The 16,681-nt window shown below is 46.5% G+C and overlaps 2 pseudogenes across 1 annotated transcript; one reads left to right on the forward strand and one right to left on the reverse strand.

Moving 5' to 3' along the window:
• Positions 1-2,758: 2,758 nt before the first annotated feature.
• Positions 2,759-3,423, forward strand: LOC149361891 (uncharacterized; annotated as a pseudogene).
• Positions 3,424-4,442: 1,019 nt separating this feature from the next.
• On the reverse strand, positions 4,443-6,456 carry LOC149361892 (uncharacterized; annotated as a pseudogene). The gene is made up of 3 exons (XR_016288456.1): positions 6,036-6,456; positions 5,121-5,304; positions 4,443-4,765 (listed from the first exon to the last, which is right to left on the reverse strand). The product of XR_016288456.1 is annotated as an uncharacterized LOC149361892 (transcript).
• Positions 6,457-16,681: the final 10,225 nt, after the last annotated feature.

The following is a 16,681-nucleotide window of genomic DNA, read 5'->3' on the forward strand; positions in this document are numbered from 1 at the left end:
TTCTTAAATGCCAGCCCCAAGGCAACACAGGTAAACAGAACAGTAGGCGCGGAAAAGACAGGAAGGTTACAGGAATGATACGTAGGGGCTGAAGCTGCAACTTTCTTGAAAACCAGCTGCTTTATATAGCAACAAAGGATGATAACTCTGCACGGCTCAACACCCAATCACAATGTCCACAAAAGAAAACAAACGCCTTCGGACGACACAGAGACTACATCCGATTCAGAGCGAAAGCACGGATTTCTGCCACGTAGAAGACGATAGCGAGCGGGCAGTGCGGCAGGACGCAGCGCTCGTGCTAGGCGAGCGGCGGCCACGCAAGACACAATTTGGCTGCGGTCAGGATCACCGCATTAGTGCTTACGCACTTATACTGGAATAAAGATTCAAGAAACTATGCTGCATACGCAACGTAGTAAAATATTGCTTTGTGCTACAAAACAGTTCTAAAGACCTGGCAAGCTCAATTCCCACCAGCGGCACTAAGTCAACCCCACAAAGCTACGTACACAGCCTTGAGAGGTCACTCATGTCCATTCAATTGCATATCATTTGTGAACTTCACGACAGCACTAAATATTGAATATACATCGAACGATTAAGAGTATTGGGGTTGTCAACAGTCGCTATTTTTCTTAAGTCCATGAGGCGTTACTACTGCTACAGTTTAACCTCACGATAACGAAGCGCAATTATATTGCGATTTCTTCCCTACAGCCGTTGCATCGTTATGGCCGTAGGTCACATTTGTCGCACCTGTCTCATGTCAACAGTCTTCGTGGCGCCGTATATAGAGACGACAACAACGCTGGTTTTTAGTCCGCCGCCAATATGTGCCTAGGGAGCGATCAACACCGCAGCGACAAGGCCGAATGAGGCATACCAACCGAACATGTCAGCCTAACCAATGCACGCACGTTTATTCTCGCGGTGCACTGAAAGCGAGCCTTCGATTATAATGGAGTAGGGGACAAGATAAGAATAAGATCTGTGGAAAATATTTAGCCCTAATTTCTGGGAACTGAGGAACGATACGTAGTCCACTCTGAAAAAAGCACGTCTCGGCTATTGTCTCTCGAGTGCCCTTTTCGATTTGTTTCCTCGAATGGAGCATGAACATTTTACTGCATTAGAGGAATGGCCAGTGGAAATTGTGTACAGCAGACCGGAATCTCCCGTGTAGCCTTCTCGTAGTTTGATGAATGCTTCCTCAACTGGCTTTGAAAGCTAACAATCTCAGCCTTTTTCCTTGATCGTTTCAAATCGTGGGTGACGGCGCTACAGATAACTTTTATTTTGTTGCAGAACATTAACTGTAGCAAGCGTGCTCGAAGCTACGTCAAAGCCCTTCTCTACCAGGAACTTCTTCATGCCCACTGCTACAGCTAGGCTAGTGTCCACGTTCTCTTCAACGGAATTCGTCTTGCACTTCCATTTGCCACTGTTGTCACTAATTCCGACTTTTGCTCTGTGTCGGTGCCGTCAGGCCAAAGAATGGGTCCGCCTAAACTGTCTCATCACGCTCAGGAAACCTAACATGAACTGCACTCGGCTAAACACACGGCACCAGAGAAACGCAGCCCTTTCGCAGCGTGAAATTAGAGCAACGTTGTGGTTGTAGAGTGGAAAGAGCTCCTATAACCTTGGCATGTTCACTGGAGGCGCAGCTGGCGGCGAGCGCTCCAGTTTCCACGCCAATGTTCAGAGGGCACCGTACTCGCGTTTCGATAAGGCGCACGCTGTCGTCAACGAACTGTCGCGTCGAAGAAGACTAATCATTTGGAGAAACGCTACGTGGGGGCTCAGTATGATGTGCTGTGTTCGGCACAATCCATTACGCGCTGTAAATTGTTTCCGCATCAAATCGCTACGGAACTTTCACGCACGGGTACACATTGACGCACTCAACGCGAAGTGGACACTAAAGGTCACTTGGCCTTTGTTATAACCCGTCGTAGTAAAAGTTCACTTCAAAAAAACGATATGCCAGGTGCACCGTCTTCAATGGCAGCTTCCAAGGGGAGGCTGTGTTAATTCGTTATACCTCCAATTTGGTTCTAAAGCATTTCGATATATCTATGTTTGTCTGTCGTTGCAATTTTTACATATGCCGTTAATATGCAGCGTTGTAAGCAGATGCTGCGTGTTAACTTTTAATAATAGATGCAATGAGCCCATGTAAAATTTTGCACAGCCGCCTTAGCTTGTACAAGATGGTAAAAGAAGTTCGTAGAAGTTAGGTAGCTAATAATCGGTCTAATATATGCGGAGAATTTTCATGAATATGACCTGCGAAAAGTGCAACATAACCACCACTTGTAATGAAACTGAGCAAAGCTTCTTGGCACGTCTCGACACGAATTATACCTCTGTCACACGAGCACGCAAAAACTCTTTTACCTAAGCGGTCCTTTACCGAGTTTAAAGACCTCTAATTAAAAGGAGTTGCGCACCAGATACACGGCGCGGGCGATCTCCTTTTATCGTTTCCTTCGGAACACGCTATGGAAAGCATGGCGCTAGATTCTGAAACAAAACCAGTTAGAATAAACCAACGTATTTCAATATCGAAATTAGAAACGTATTATAATATGCTTGTTTTAGTGAATTTAGATACAGTTCATTCGAAAAGGTTAAATTAAAGAAGATTTAATAAGGTAGCTTCAAGAGCCTTCGCAGAAGTAGCAAATTTTACATGTTTGTCTAGCAACCTTCGGCCACTGTTTACATCGGTGTCAACATGGAGGACGAGAATATGGGGGACTGCAAGGACACGAAGGAAAAAGTCGAAATAGCATGCATTTTGGCAAGGATTCTTGCTGTAGAGAGCGAATCAGACGCCGCAAAGGCAGTCAAAGACCGTATTAAGCGGCAGTTGCTACTCAACGGGTGTGCATTTTCTGCCTTGGCGCTTCCCACGAGAGTCTGCAACCGATTGACGTGGGCTTTCATCCGCCACGAAAAGTGGTTCGAGGAGACTGTGCCTCACCTCGGTGGCCACAACTTCAAGCACTCGTTTCGAGTGAACCCCTCAACGTTCCGGTTTCTCGTGGAAAGTTTGCGCCATGTGCTCGAAAGACAAGTTACCAACATGCGTGACCCGATCACTGCGGAAAAGCGTGTCGCCATTGGCCTGTACAAATTGCGCTCTTCTGCCGAAGATAGAACTGTGGCAAACCTCTTCGGCGTTGGGCGCTCAACCGTCAACGTCATTTACAGAGAGTTTTGCGCAGCTGTTGTCGCTGTGCTCGAAAGTGACTGGATCAGAATGATTACTGAAGAAGAAATCCTAGGCACATCCAAGAGTTCGAAGCCGTGTGCGATTTCCCTAAAGCTGTCGGTGCCCTTGATGGCTGCCATTTCCCTATTCCGCATCCAAAGAAGTACGCCACCGACTACTACAACTACAAGGGTTGGTAAGTGGCCACGATTTAACTTGTTTCATGTAAGTGTTCTGTTTGGGCCCATTTTTATAGTAGTAAAAAAAAGTAACTGACTGACCGATATTTTATTGCTAAGTAAAATGTTATTCAAATTTACCAGCAGCTCTTAAGAAAACGCGTAATTTGGTTCGCACAGTCTTGCAGTGTTTAAGCAACATACTTCGCATGCGACAATTTTAATGCGACGACGAAAAGAGTTCAACGCAGGACTGCAACTCCTATAGGATGTGGAGTACGCTAACAGCGACCGGTTGTGGCATTATGTGAAATAATTTAATCCGAGCTGCACTCACAGCTATAATAAAAGCAAACTGTAAAATCGCATCACAGTAACTAAAGGCAGTGAACTCAGCAGTGCCATGCTGCACTCACCTTTGTTCACTTTGTTCTTTGTTTTTTCTTGCAGGCACAGTATTATCCTACTAGCATTGGTCGACCACAAGTATCGATTCAGATACTGCAATGTCGGTGCCCCAGGACGCTGCCACGTGTTTCACGGCTGTCGAAGATTGTCAACAGTCCCCGTTTCAAAGCACCTGTTGCCGCAGTGGGTACCACAGCAGTCCCACCAATAATATTATGCGATCAAGCATTTCCACTAACCCCAAACCTCATGAAGCCATTTGGACACCGAACTGTCATCAGTGAAGCTGAAAGGAATTTCAACTGTCATTTATCTGGAGCAAGGAGGATAGTTGAAAACGCATTCGGAAGGCTAAAGGCCCGGCTCCGTTTCAATGCAAAAAGAATGGAGTGTTCTTTTGGCAATGCCCGCTTGGCTATACGAGCATGCTGCGTGCTCAATAACATTTGCGAGCACTTCAACGACAGTGTCCACCCACAGTGGTTAAGTTAGGTGCAGCAGTCCAATGCTACATTTCCACAGCCATCACGCAGAACAGAAGCTGAAATTGGAAATGCATCCGCCATCAGGACAGCACTTGTGGAATATTACAACCGAAGGAACTGAACGCAAGAGTCCCAAGAATCAGCAACAATTGTGGAACACCATGTCAGTTTTTGCTAAAAAACTTCAACATTGCATCTACAAGTTTCTCTTGCAAATTGAGCCCCTCTTTACGGAGATCCATTTCCATTTTGTGCGCATCAGCAAACTGCTCCCTCTAGCGTCGCTGCTCCTCAAGCATCCTTTCTTGAAAGTCGCCAGCCGGTTGCCTTCTCTTCCTGCGGGCACATTCGAAACTTCCACTTGCGAGGTTCCTGAATTCAACCTGTTGTACTGGCGACTCGGAAGGTGAACAATCTTCGGCGACGTCTTCACAAGAAGCAGAGCCGGGATCAAGCATGTCGAAGATCAGCTGCGTTTGAAGAAGGGATCCGAAATACATTGACCACATTAGTTTATGTGTGAAGCGGTAATCAATTAGTTCAGGGTTTTTACTTGCAAGAGAGCCGCCTCTCCTTGCGTGTATGTATTTACGTTTTTTAGTTTAGAGTCTGCATTTTTTTTTATTCTCCAAACAGCGCACTTCAAGCTTGCAAAATGGACAGCGCGTGAGCACAAGCAGAAATGAACCACAATATTAACAAGAGCAGTCTGCTAAATAGCAGGGTTGTGCAGATTATGGGCTTGGCAGCACAGCTGATGCTACATTATGTATTGAAATTTAGTTGAGTGTAATAAAGCGTATGTCTCCACTATGCATTTCTTACTTCTTCGACGGAGGCAGTGCTGCTTGTTGTGCTCTCGCTACACCCAGCCTCTTCCATGAAAGATGTATCGTGAACAGGCAGGGATCCTAGAAAGAAGAATGGAGAAGAATGGAGAAGAATGGCCTCGGAGAAGAATGGCCAGCTCGGCGGTGATGACCCTGTTGTCATGCGTTTCAGGCAGCTCCTGGATAAGAAAACGAAAGAACCAAAATTTTATACACTCAAAACGTAAATATATACACAGAGCAAAACGTTTTCTGATAGATACAAACGCGACTTGATGGTACAAAAAGCCTGAGAAGCGAAGGCAACCCTTTTTACTCGACAAAATTTAAAGTTTCTCATGTTTTCTTGTCTGAGAACAACACTTGCGCATGGTCCGAGAAAAATGCAAACCGTAGTCACATCTGAAGAAATGAAAACATGCAGACGACTTCCTCTTCGTATTATATGTTGCCGTGAGAAAGCGTACAATATAATGTGAAATGCGCCTGTCCATAAGTTAAGGTTTCCGTTATCTTGTGACGAACGAAATCATGCTATTGACGACCTGCGCGGGTTGTCATTCTTCGCCGCATGTGAAGGCGAATTTGCGTTTACTCAAACCGACTCGCACTGTAAAGGAATTGCAGAAACGGCCTTTAGCGCGTCGTCGACTTTCGTGTGTGCAGGGCGCAGTTCAGCCCTGCAAAGTTCGACGCTAACTGAGATGAAGGGTCTCATCCTTAAAACCTTCGTTACTACGGCTCCGTCCTCTAGATTAGGGTTTAAGCCGTCGCTGCCTACTACGGAAACAACGTTCGATGCTGAGGTCTACGCGACACCACAAACGAGAGCTTGCAGCTTGCGACCACAGCCTATAGCCGCTTCAAGGTAAATTTAGCGCTCACAGCTTACTGCTGTGCTTTGTCTTACCTGTAGGTCTGTCCCAGGTTCTCTATCTTGCTGTGCACTTGCGCCTTTGTGCGGGGTACAGCCATGCTCGTCAATGCATGTGCAATGCCACCGTAAACGCCTCCGTTGTGCTTCTGCGCACGCAGCGAGGGCAGGTTGTCTTCCCATAACTTGATTAACGCCCAGGTGTCTCTCTCTGACCACTGTACGCGCGGTTTTTTTTGGCGTGCCGGAGGCTGTTCGTCGGTACCGCTCGCCGTAGCCATGGTCGCAGAAAATGGCGCGAATTTGCATCGTTGGTTAGCGTCACGTGATATTTTCGAACTGCTTACGAGAGTGCCGTGCAAAAAGTGCAAAATTGCGCCTACTTAAGGTTCAGCGAAAGACAAAACCCTTTTTTTGTGATGTGTACACTTGAAATAAAAATGCACTTTTGCTTCGTTTCTTTATTGCATGATAATTACCGGTGCCCACTGCGTTGGAGGCTACGCCTTTCCAGCCGTAAAAGAGATCGGGGATCTCCGGTTTCGGAAAAGACTGCTTCTGAAAAGGAGATTAAACTTTGGCGTGTGTCTGCGGATGCAACTCCTTTGTGCGAGATGTCTTTTTCCTCAAATGCCTTTAAAGTGCTCCTGTGGCAGATGCATTAGAGTATTATTCTGCAATTATACACTGGAGACCCAGAAGCATGCAGTTACAGATGAGGGCGGCAGAATGGTAACGCAGCCGGTAAAATTGGTAAATTGGTTTTTGAGGCAAGGAAATGGCGCAGTATCTGTCTCACATATCTCGGCGGACATCTGAACCGTGCCGTAAAGGAAGGTAGGAAGATTGGAGTGAAAGAACAAAAAGAGAAAGAGGTGCCGTAGTGGAGGTCTCCAAAATAATTTCGACCACCTGGGGCTCATTAAAGTGCACTGACATCGCACAGCACATGGGTGCCTCTTGCGTTTCGCCTCCATCGAAACGCGGCCGCCGCGGTCGGGTTCAAACCCGAATTCTCCAGCTCGGTAGACGAGCGCCTTAACACTGAGCCACCGCGGCGGGTACAGCCGCTAAGCTTCATGAAAATGCTCTGCCCGGATCCTTTGCGAAAGCCTGTGTTACACTTTCGTCAAAGTGACCCTCAAACGCAAGGCAGATCGTTTTGAAATTCATTGTCTGCCGACATGCGGTGAGAGCTTTGCCGAGAGCTGCCAGCTGTCCGTGTAAAAAGGCAAATGGACTATATTTTTGCCATGTGGCGGCTCAAGCAGATGGTAGCGATTGATATAAGTCGTCTGCTTTTGCCTACCACAGCTTGCCTGCTTTGTGTTGGAACGGGAACGAAAGAGCAGTTAGCGATAGTTATGCGTCTCAGTGCAGGCGCGGCATTAATTCACGTCGGAGACGGCGAAAGTATGAGTTCATATCTTTGGAATCTTGAAAGGTTTGTGTAGGACACTAACGTCACTGTATGTGCCCAGCCGCGCGCCACTTCTCTCATTAACAAATTGGATGACTATTTACAAACCATGTCACTGCAGCCGCTCCACCCTCCCAAAGCTCCGTTGAAAAGCATCCCGTGCGCCAAAAACCTTGGACACGCTTTTGCGACGCACTACTGGAAGCAGCAGGCATTCCCATGCCGCTAAAAAAATCGCTCTTTGCGCGAACATGGATCAGCAATATCTGGAGTTTAACGCCCCGAAGCGAAATATCGGTTGCGAGTGACGCCGTATTTGAAGGCTCTGGATTTGTTTCGACGGCAAGGGGGTTTTTCAACGGGCGCTAGCGTACAGTCGTGAAAAATATGAGAGGGAACAAACTTCACGCAGAAAATTGCAAATTTCTTCGTTATTTCTCTACTAAATTTCACAACGACATTGGGATATTGTAGGCGCAGACGAAAACTAGTTAAAGAGAGAGAAAAACTGCGCTTGTTACAAATAATAACGGATAATCAATAAATGAATGCTCCAACTGTGTTCCCCACTCATATTTTTCACGACTGTACATTGCACAGCACACTGACGACTTTGAATTTAGCCTCCATCGAAATGCAGCCGCCGCGTCCGGGAATTTATCCTGCGAGCTCCGCATCAGCACGCGAATGCCAGAGCGATTAAGCCACCGCAGCTGGTACTCTCTGCGCGAAACTACCAAATAACAAGACGAAACTGGGTCATCAACTTCAGAGTGTAAAAAAAACATACAAGACTTATTTTGTCCACAGTGATCACAGGCTACACGTACGCCGCGCATTCTGCGCTGCACCTGCGCCGCGAAAGACGCGTTGCGACAGACGTCGCTCGGCCTATGCGATGGATGGACTCCGAGGTAGCCACTAGAAATATATTTTGTTGGGAACTACCAACAGATGCAGCGATGTAGGTTGCAGCGATGGCGTAGAGGTAGAGCATCCGCCTCGCGTGCAAAGGACTGGGGTTCGAATCCTGATGTCGAGCAGTTCTCCAACGGGTTAAAAAAACTGCACGTGTCGATGGAATTGCACAACAAGGCCTGGGGTACGGCCTGATCTCGGTGACCAGAAGCGACAATGCACTCCCTGACCAGGAAAGGATTTGGACACACTGGTGTAGTGCTTGGCTGCAACCTTCTATGTACTAGCCAATAAACGATCGCACCTCAGTCCCTCTAATACCATATCTTAACGTGGGTATTCGGCTGCAGATTAACCGACCAAGGCGGCGGTCAGTCATGCGACGCAGCGGAGGGTGCTAGAATCTCTGGGTCCGGACAAGCCGCCATTTGAATCTGAAAGTGACAAAGCTTAATGCTAGAACCTTATCCAGAGAGGCTTACCGGTCCTATTCGAGAAACTATCGACTATTAATTGGGATGTCATAGTGTTTGAGAGGTTAAGAGAACAAATGAGGCATGTACAGTACTAAAGGGAGGGCACGTACTGTGCTACCGTTAATTAGCAAACACACGAGAACTAGGTGTTGGATTCCTCATGAATGAGGATAGAGAGGAGTTTCATAGTATTAACGACGGGGTGGCAGCTATCGCAATTAGCCTTAGTAAGAGGCACCACCAGAAGGTGGTGCAGGCCTACGCACCTACATCAAGCCGTGATGACCAGACCGTTGAAAGCTTCTATAGGGCGTGGAATCGGTAATGAGGAAAGTAAAATTCACTGTACACTGTAGTGATGGGCGACTTCAATGCGAAGGTGGGCAAGAAGCAGGGCGGAAACCAGGTGGTAGGCGACTATGGCATAGATGCTAGGAATAGCAGGGCAGAGCTAATAGTTGAGTTCGCATATATAAAAAGAATATTTTAGACCACTGCGGCGACCCGCAATGTAGCAGTGCAAGAGCAAAACATCAACATACTATACCGACGTCCGTAGTTGTTCTGATTTCTATGTATTACATCAACGTTCTCGGGTATTTTAACGTCTAAGTGTATTTTTTGGCGTCTTATCGCGTTTGATTAATTAGCCAACTACAGCGCATCAATGAAATTTTCCCCACGGCAACATTCTATCGCACACTATCTTTCGCAATCACACTTTCCCACACTTATCTTCTGAACCGCATTTCATTTTCTACACGATAAACGATCGCTTCGACATGCTTCACCAGAAACAAAACTTCTGGCGTACACTTCACTTCTCCTTCCTGTGATAGAATACAGTATTACTAGCTGCATTCTCTACACCAAACAGTGCATCGATAGATTAGAGAGTGTCCGGCGAAAAGCTGTAAGATTTATCTTCAATGAATACAGCCGAAATGAATCACCTACACTGCTTCTGCAAAAAGCCCGCCTCCGTACGATATACAGGGTCTGTTCTGAAAGTAGTAGTACTGGTGTTTTCCTGGGCGAACGGGCGGACGAGAGGTGGTCTGCGCGTGCAGGATCGTTGAAGGGGGATATTGGAAATGCTGTGGAAAATCGGCAGTCGGCTCTCGGCCGTTAAAAAGAGGAGGTCGCTTGTACTGTGAACCCCTCTCGAAACGTCTCGTCACGCAGAATCGTCGAGCGTTTACTGCATCAGCGATACGCGATCAAATTTTGAGTAAATCTTGGTAAAACGGGCAAAGAGACTCACAACATGATTAAGGAGGCCTACGGTGACGCTTCCACGGGTAGATCAGGTGTTTTTGATAGGCACAAGTTTTTCCGAGAACGTAAGGAATGAGTGGAGGAAGACGACCGCTTCAGACGCCCTTCGACCAGCAAGACCAACGAAAATGTGCAGCGAGGGAAACATCTACTTAACAGTGATCTATCAGAATGATTGCTGATGACTTGAGCATTCCTCAAACCCAAGTTTTTGAGATCGTGACCGAAAACTTATCCATGAGGAAAGCGTGCGCGAAGCTGGTGCCGGGAGTGTTGTCAGAGGAGGAAAAGGCCAACCGGTAGGATCTTCTTCATCATGTGAATGAGGACCCCGATTTTTTGCCCAGCACAAGGCGGCAACGCTGCCTCAGCCCCCCTACAGCCTCGACTTGGCCCCGCCAGACGTTTTTCTATTCCTGAGAATAAAATTGACGCTCGAGGGGAAACATCACGGATCGGCAGAGGTGGTTCAACAGGCCGTGACGAGGGAGCTAAACAGCATTCCGATCCAGGCGTTCCTGGAGGCGTACGAAAATTGTAAAACTCATTGGCAGCAGCGTGTAGGTGCGGAAGGGTGCTACCTTGAAAAATTGTAATCGTTTGTAGTATTCTCTTGAATAAATTTTGTTTAAAAAAATCAGTCCTACTACTTTGAGAACATTTCCGGCCTTCGCACCCTCTCCCTTTGTTCACCTCTTTTTTTTTTACTTTTTTTTTCTCCTAATCCCCTACTATCAGTTCTCAGAAACCATGACATTCCTGTTACCCCCTACGCCCCCACCTTTTGGCTTTCTCTGAACTCGAGCCATTCCCCCCCCCCCCCCCCCCCCCCCTGCCTTGTCCTTCCTGGGAAATGCCCCCCCCCCCTTTCTTTCTCCTTTCAGTGCCAGCCTATTTTGTTTGCCTTGTTCTCATTTCCCTGTACCACGCTGACTAATCCTCTTATCTGAGTTTTTCAGGTCCACCCAGCGCCAACCCCCCTGTCGCAGCCCCTTCAAAACCTTCGTTCATTACACACCCCCCCACTATTGCAGCTTAACGAATCAAGATTCACCTCCCTCCCCTTCCTGACACGCATCCCCCTCTCACACCACTTTCCTTCCCCACCCCCGGGGCCTTCCTCCTCGGAGCGAAGGCGCTATTTAATCCCTGCCAATGATGAACGCTTTGCCCAGACGAAGACAAGTCCCCTTGTCGAAACGTTGGCTCAAGCAACCTGAGGTTTTCCCCTCCCTTGTTCATTTTGTGATCGCCAAGGACCATCTACCACACCCTCTCTCTACCATGTATATACGAAACAGATTGCTGCGGCTTGTTTCTTTTTCCTGTTCCTGAATAACAGCACGAAATTTGATAATACCGGCCATCTGCTTGAGACGACTTCTTGCGTTACAAGAGGGAAGCATGCAAAACCTTTGACCGAATACAGATCACATGGTGATACATTCAAATTTCCCTCTTTTCCCACGTGTGATCCCAGAATGCAATTTTTTTGCCTTGTGAAATCGTAGACCAGACGTCACTTCAAACATTTGTGTTACATTTCGCAAGACACTTGGAAAAATCTTAATGTTGTCCACATGTGCGATTAACCATGCTTCTTCTTTTTTCTCCCATGTTTAAATTTATGTGAACCCAATCCTGTCACGGCCTGAAAGAAAGCCGAACGGTATGTGCTGAATAATTAAATAAACAATAGTGCGCGCAAATTTGTGGACACATTTGGCGACGCCACAGAGCAATATATTGCTCTCGCATTAAAATTTAGTGATCATGAATACCTTCATCCGCAAAGCAGAACAGGAAGTCGACGAGGAGGAGCCCCAATGGTGAGATTAACAATGAAATAGACTTCACACTGTGCGTTCACCCTGGCATAGTAGAGGATGTGGAGTTCCTCGGAAAGGTCCGCTGTAGCGACCACTCAACAGTAAGGTCTCCTATTAGCTTAGATTTGAAGAGGGAACGGAAGAAACTAGTGAAGCGGAAGCCCATTAATGAGTCAGCGGTCAGAGGGACAGTAGAGAAGTTCAGTATTTCGCCGCAGAACAGATATTCGGCTTTATCTGCTAATCTCACAGCTATCGGTACTTAGAGCGCCGTAGAAGTGGGCGGTAGGATGGCTCGAAAGGGTACCGGCAAGATATCTCGGGCGACGAAAGATCTGATTAAGAAACGCCCAAACATGAAGGCGTCTAACCTTACAGAAATAAGTGAACTAACACAGCTGTCAGAGTTAATAAATAAGATCAAAGTAGCCGACAGAAGAAAGTTCAATATGGAAAGAATGTAGCATACTCTAAAGAACGGAGGTAGCCTGAAAGCTCTGAAGAGGAAACTAGGCATAGGTAAAAAGCGTAATGCGTAAATCGACACAGCGGGCAATGTCATTAGCAATATGAATAGCATAGTTAAGTAGCCTGATAGTTCTGAACAACTCTATACAGCAGTCAATAATATCTGAAGGTCAATAAAAGAGGCAGTAGCGCACAGCAATGGGATATCCGGCCAGTAACGGGCAGAAAGCTTTAAGAGCAATGCAAAAGGGGCAAACAGGGAGTGGGGATCCCGCAACAGTAGATTTTCTGAAGGATGTAGTGTAGATTGTGCTAGAAAACGTAGCCACACTGTATACGCAACGCCTGTGACCTCAAGAGTACCAGAAGCTTGGAAGGGCGCTAACATCATCTAAACTCATCAGAAATAAGGAAGGAAGGACTTTAATAATTAAAGACCAACCAGTTTACTGTCCGCAGACTACAAGGTATTCACTAATGTAATCGCTAATAGAGTAAGGGCACCTTAAATTTCAATCAACCAAATAATCAGGCAGGCTTTCGTAAAAAAAATAGTCGGCAATAGACCATGTTTACACTATCAATCAGGTGATAAAGAAATGCGCAGAATATAAATAACCCCAATATATATAGCCTTCATTGATGACGAGAAAGCATTTGACTCAGTAGAAGCCTGAGCTGTCATGCAGATATTGAAGAATCAGGGCATAGAACTGCGTTACATGAAAATATTCGAAAATATCTATAACGAATGCACAGATACCGTAGTCCTCCACAAAATCAGGAATAAAATTCCAATAAGGAAGGGTGTCAGTCAGGCAGACGCCATCTCACCAAAGCTATTCACCGCCTGTTTGCAGGAGGTATTCCGAAGGCTGAATTGGAAACTGTTGGGGGAAAGAGTTAACGAAGGATACCTAAGTAATCTGCGATTTCCTATTGACATTGACTTGCTAAGTCACTCAGGACATGAACTGCAAAGCATGATCCATGAGTTAGGCAGAGCATGAGTTAGGCATTAAATTCATATGCAGAAACCCCAAGTAAGGTTCAACAGTCTAGCACGGGAACAGCAGTCCGCAATTGGTAGCGAGGGGCTGGAAATAGTAACGGAATATGTCTACTTAGGGGAGGTAGTTAAAGCTGACCCAGATCATGAGAGGGAATAACTAGAAAAATAGGGATGGGGTGGTGCGCATGTGGCAAGTTCTCTCAGATCACGAATGGCAACTTAACAATATCCCTCAAGACAAAAGTAAAGCATACAACAGCTCTATCTTACCGGTACTCACCCATGGGGCGGAAACGTGCTCGCTAAAGGAAAGGGTTCAGCTTAAATTAAGGACAACGCAGCGAGCTATGAAGATCAAGATGGTAGGTGTAACGTTAAAAGACCGGAAGCGGGCAGAATGGATGAGGGAACAAACGCGGGTTAATTAATCCTTGTCGAAATCAAGAGGAAGAAATGTGCTTAGGCAGGGCATGTAATGCGAAGGCATGATGTTCGCTTGCTCTTAACGGTAGTTGAGTGGATTTCAAGAGAAGGTAAGCGTAGCAGGAGGCGGCAGAAAGTTAGGTGGGCCGATGAGGCTTAGAAGTTTCCCGGAATACGGTGGTTGCAGCTGGTAAAGTGCAGGGTTAATTGGAGAGACGTGCGAGAGGCATTTGCCCAGAAGTGGGCGTAGTCAGGCTGTTGATTATAATGGTGATTTGCACCATTTTCTCTAAAATATTTGACCACCACTCACAAACTTGTGTGCGTTTATGAAAACAAGGTATCGCAGCGGTAATCGAAACACCTTTTTCTGCGTACAGCCAGAAGTTTGAAACTTCCTCAATAAAAGAATCAACGACGGTAAAACTTTCTTAAGCTAGTGTGCACACTCGCACAAAATAACCAAGGTCTTTTTCAAGTTTCAAGAGGAAGAAATGGGCTTCCTTTCTTCTTCGATATTCTATTTAGGGATATTTTCTTTTTAAATACAAATTGCCAACTGAATGCCGTGGTATACAAATAAAGTACAACTGGCGCTTTAAAGTTTTAAATTGTTTCTTTATGGAGCATAAGCTTTGGGTAACCTCGAACAGTTCATGTCAGATCTTTCTTGCCGAAATATTTTCAGACCAGGATTACCAGCACATCAATTAAGTATGAACCTTTTTTAAGGGATTGGAAATACCAGCCCTAAGGCGCAGAATTGACTAGCGTTTCTGCTAATATAACCCATAAAATACGAGACCCAGCATTCCGGTACTTTTTTTTTAAGGAGGCTATTGTTGGCAGAAAAGGTAAATCCCGAGCATTGAACTTCGCCACAAACTCGCAACGATTTCTGCGCACAAATTTCTTCAAATTCCGAAAGAATTCCACCCGCTTCAGCATTAAAAGAAAAGTTTTGTTCCTTTCCTTTCTCACCAGTACAGAAAATACATTGTCATTCGTGAAGTGTTTCGTGTTACTACTACAGCTCTTTGAAAGGAATGTTCGAAAAATTCCCGCAGTTGTAGAAAAACAAAAACCTGACTGTTTAGCGGCGACGCAGGGGAATGACAGCACCCGTCCTACTCTGATTCCCCTTTCCTGCGGCCACAGCTGCGCCGATGTCGTCAGATGGCCGCTTGCCAACTGGGCGCTTGAAACACGGGGTACGGGAAAAGAAGCTGCTTGTTTCGAGTTTTGCCAGCGCCACCGCCAGCGTACCAACACGCGCGCACCGCTCTACCGTAGTAGCCTGCGTGGGAGCACCTAGGACGCGCATGCTGCTTGATCGCCGGCGCAGTCAAGGCGCCGTATCGAGCGCCTGTGCGCGCGACACGAAGTGAGTGCTGCGAAAAGTAGGAGCTCCGAAGTGCATCAGCTGGCGGCTAATGTAGACGGAAATTACTGGAAGCATGTTGTGCTCGAAGAGCAGCAGCGGAGAGCACGGTGTTTGGACAATCGGAAATAGTTTCCCACTGCTCTGCGAGAAATAATGCGACTGCATTGATCGGAACGGCACGGCGTATGCGCATGGTTTGCGATTGAAGAAACATCTCAGCGACGCTCGGCACGAAAAGGTAAGGGGCTATTTTTTTTTACGTCCTTTCTTTGCGCGTTGAAGTGCGGTTATTACTGTCACATCCTCGAAGGCTTTTTTTTTTCTCGTGAGCATGCGCACGTCTCCTTTCTACTCGGATAACGATAAACCAGGCAGCCTCGGACTAGATCTAAGGCGTCAACAGTATGGATCACGGGGTGACTCTGTGGTACTTCGTTACATTATTCCAACGCGACGTAGACAACAGAGAAAGTAAAGACAACTGCAGCGTCCGTGTCAACCTTTTCCTGTCTCGTGTCCTCGTCGCGCTGGAACATTATGATGAACAAAGGTGTTTTGGTTCGGTTTATTGGGGTTTAACGTCCCGAAGCAACTCAGGCTATGAGGGACGCCGTAGTGAAGGGCTGCGGAAATTTCGACCACCTGGGGTTCTTTAACGGGCACTGACATCGCACAGCACACGGGCCTCTAGAATTTCGCCTTCATCGAAATTCGGCCGCCACGACCGGCATCGAACCCGCGTCGTTCGGGTCAGCAGCCGAGCGTCGTAACCACTGAGCCACCGCGGCGGGACTGAACAAAGGTGTAAGCAGTCAACTAACAGGGGTTGATACATTTCTGACGCAAAAAAAAAAGATTCAACAAGTTAGGACTTCATGGCGAATGCGTACTTATCAAACCGGGTGTTTACGCCATGGGGTTCGCTTATATGTCTGTGTATTCTGAATCCTGTGTTATTTATTGCTTTCTTCTCAGAATCGTCGTAGTTAATACACGCCCGAAGTTAGTCGGCAGTTAAAAAGCGTGATTTTTCAAGCATTGAAGACTGCGTTCAATAGTTCGTAACCTGTTTACACTTGATCATGTTTTGTCGGAACTTTTGAAACCAGTATAGGGTAACACCGCCATTTCGAGGTCATCGATTTTGTTTGTGTATGAAGATAGTGTGCCTTCTGCTGTTTTTCTTTAATCTTGCATATCTTATCGTATGTCTTTTTACGGAGCGCGTTGTTTCTACGTGAATTAGACTTTTAATATTTCAGAGGACACTTAACGCTAATGTTATGAATTTCGCCTAGTAGTTATTTGCTGCACTGTGTTCTGATCAAATGATAACTACTTCGACGTGCTTCGGCAGAATTTTGCTGCTAGATGGCGCTTTTGCAGTGGTCATCCGCAGCCAGGTTTTCCTCCGCAAGCAGCACCAAGGCCATGACAGTGCTGTTGTTTTGAGTATAAAAAAATTGAGCTACAT

The sequence above is a fragment of the Amblyomma mixtum genome, chromosome 2 (assembly GCF_055824585.1).
Source record: "Amblyomma mixtum isolate Tamu chromosome 2, ASM5582458v1, whole genome shotgun sequence".
NCBI lineage: Eukaryota > Metazoa > Arthropoda > Arachnida > Ixodida > Ixodidae > Amblyomma > Amblyomma mixtum.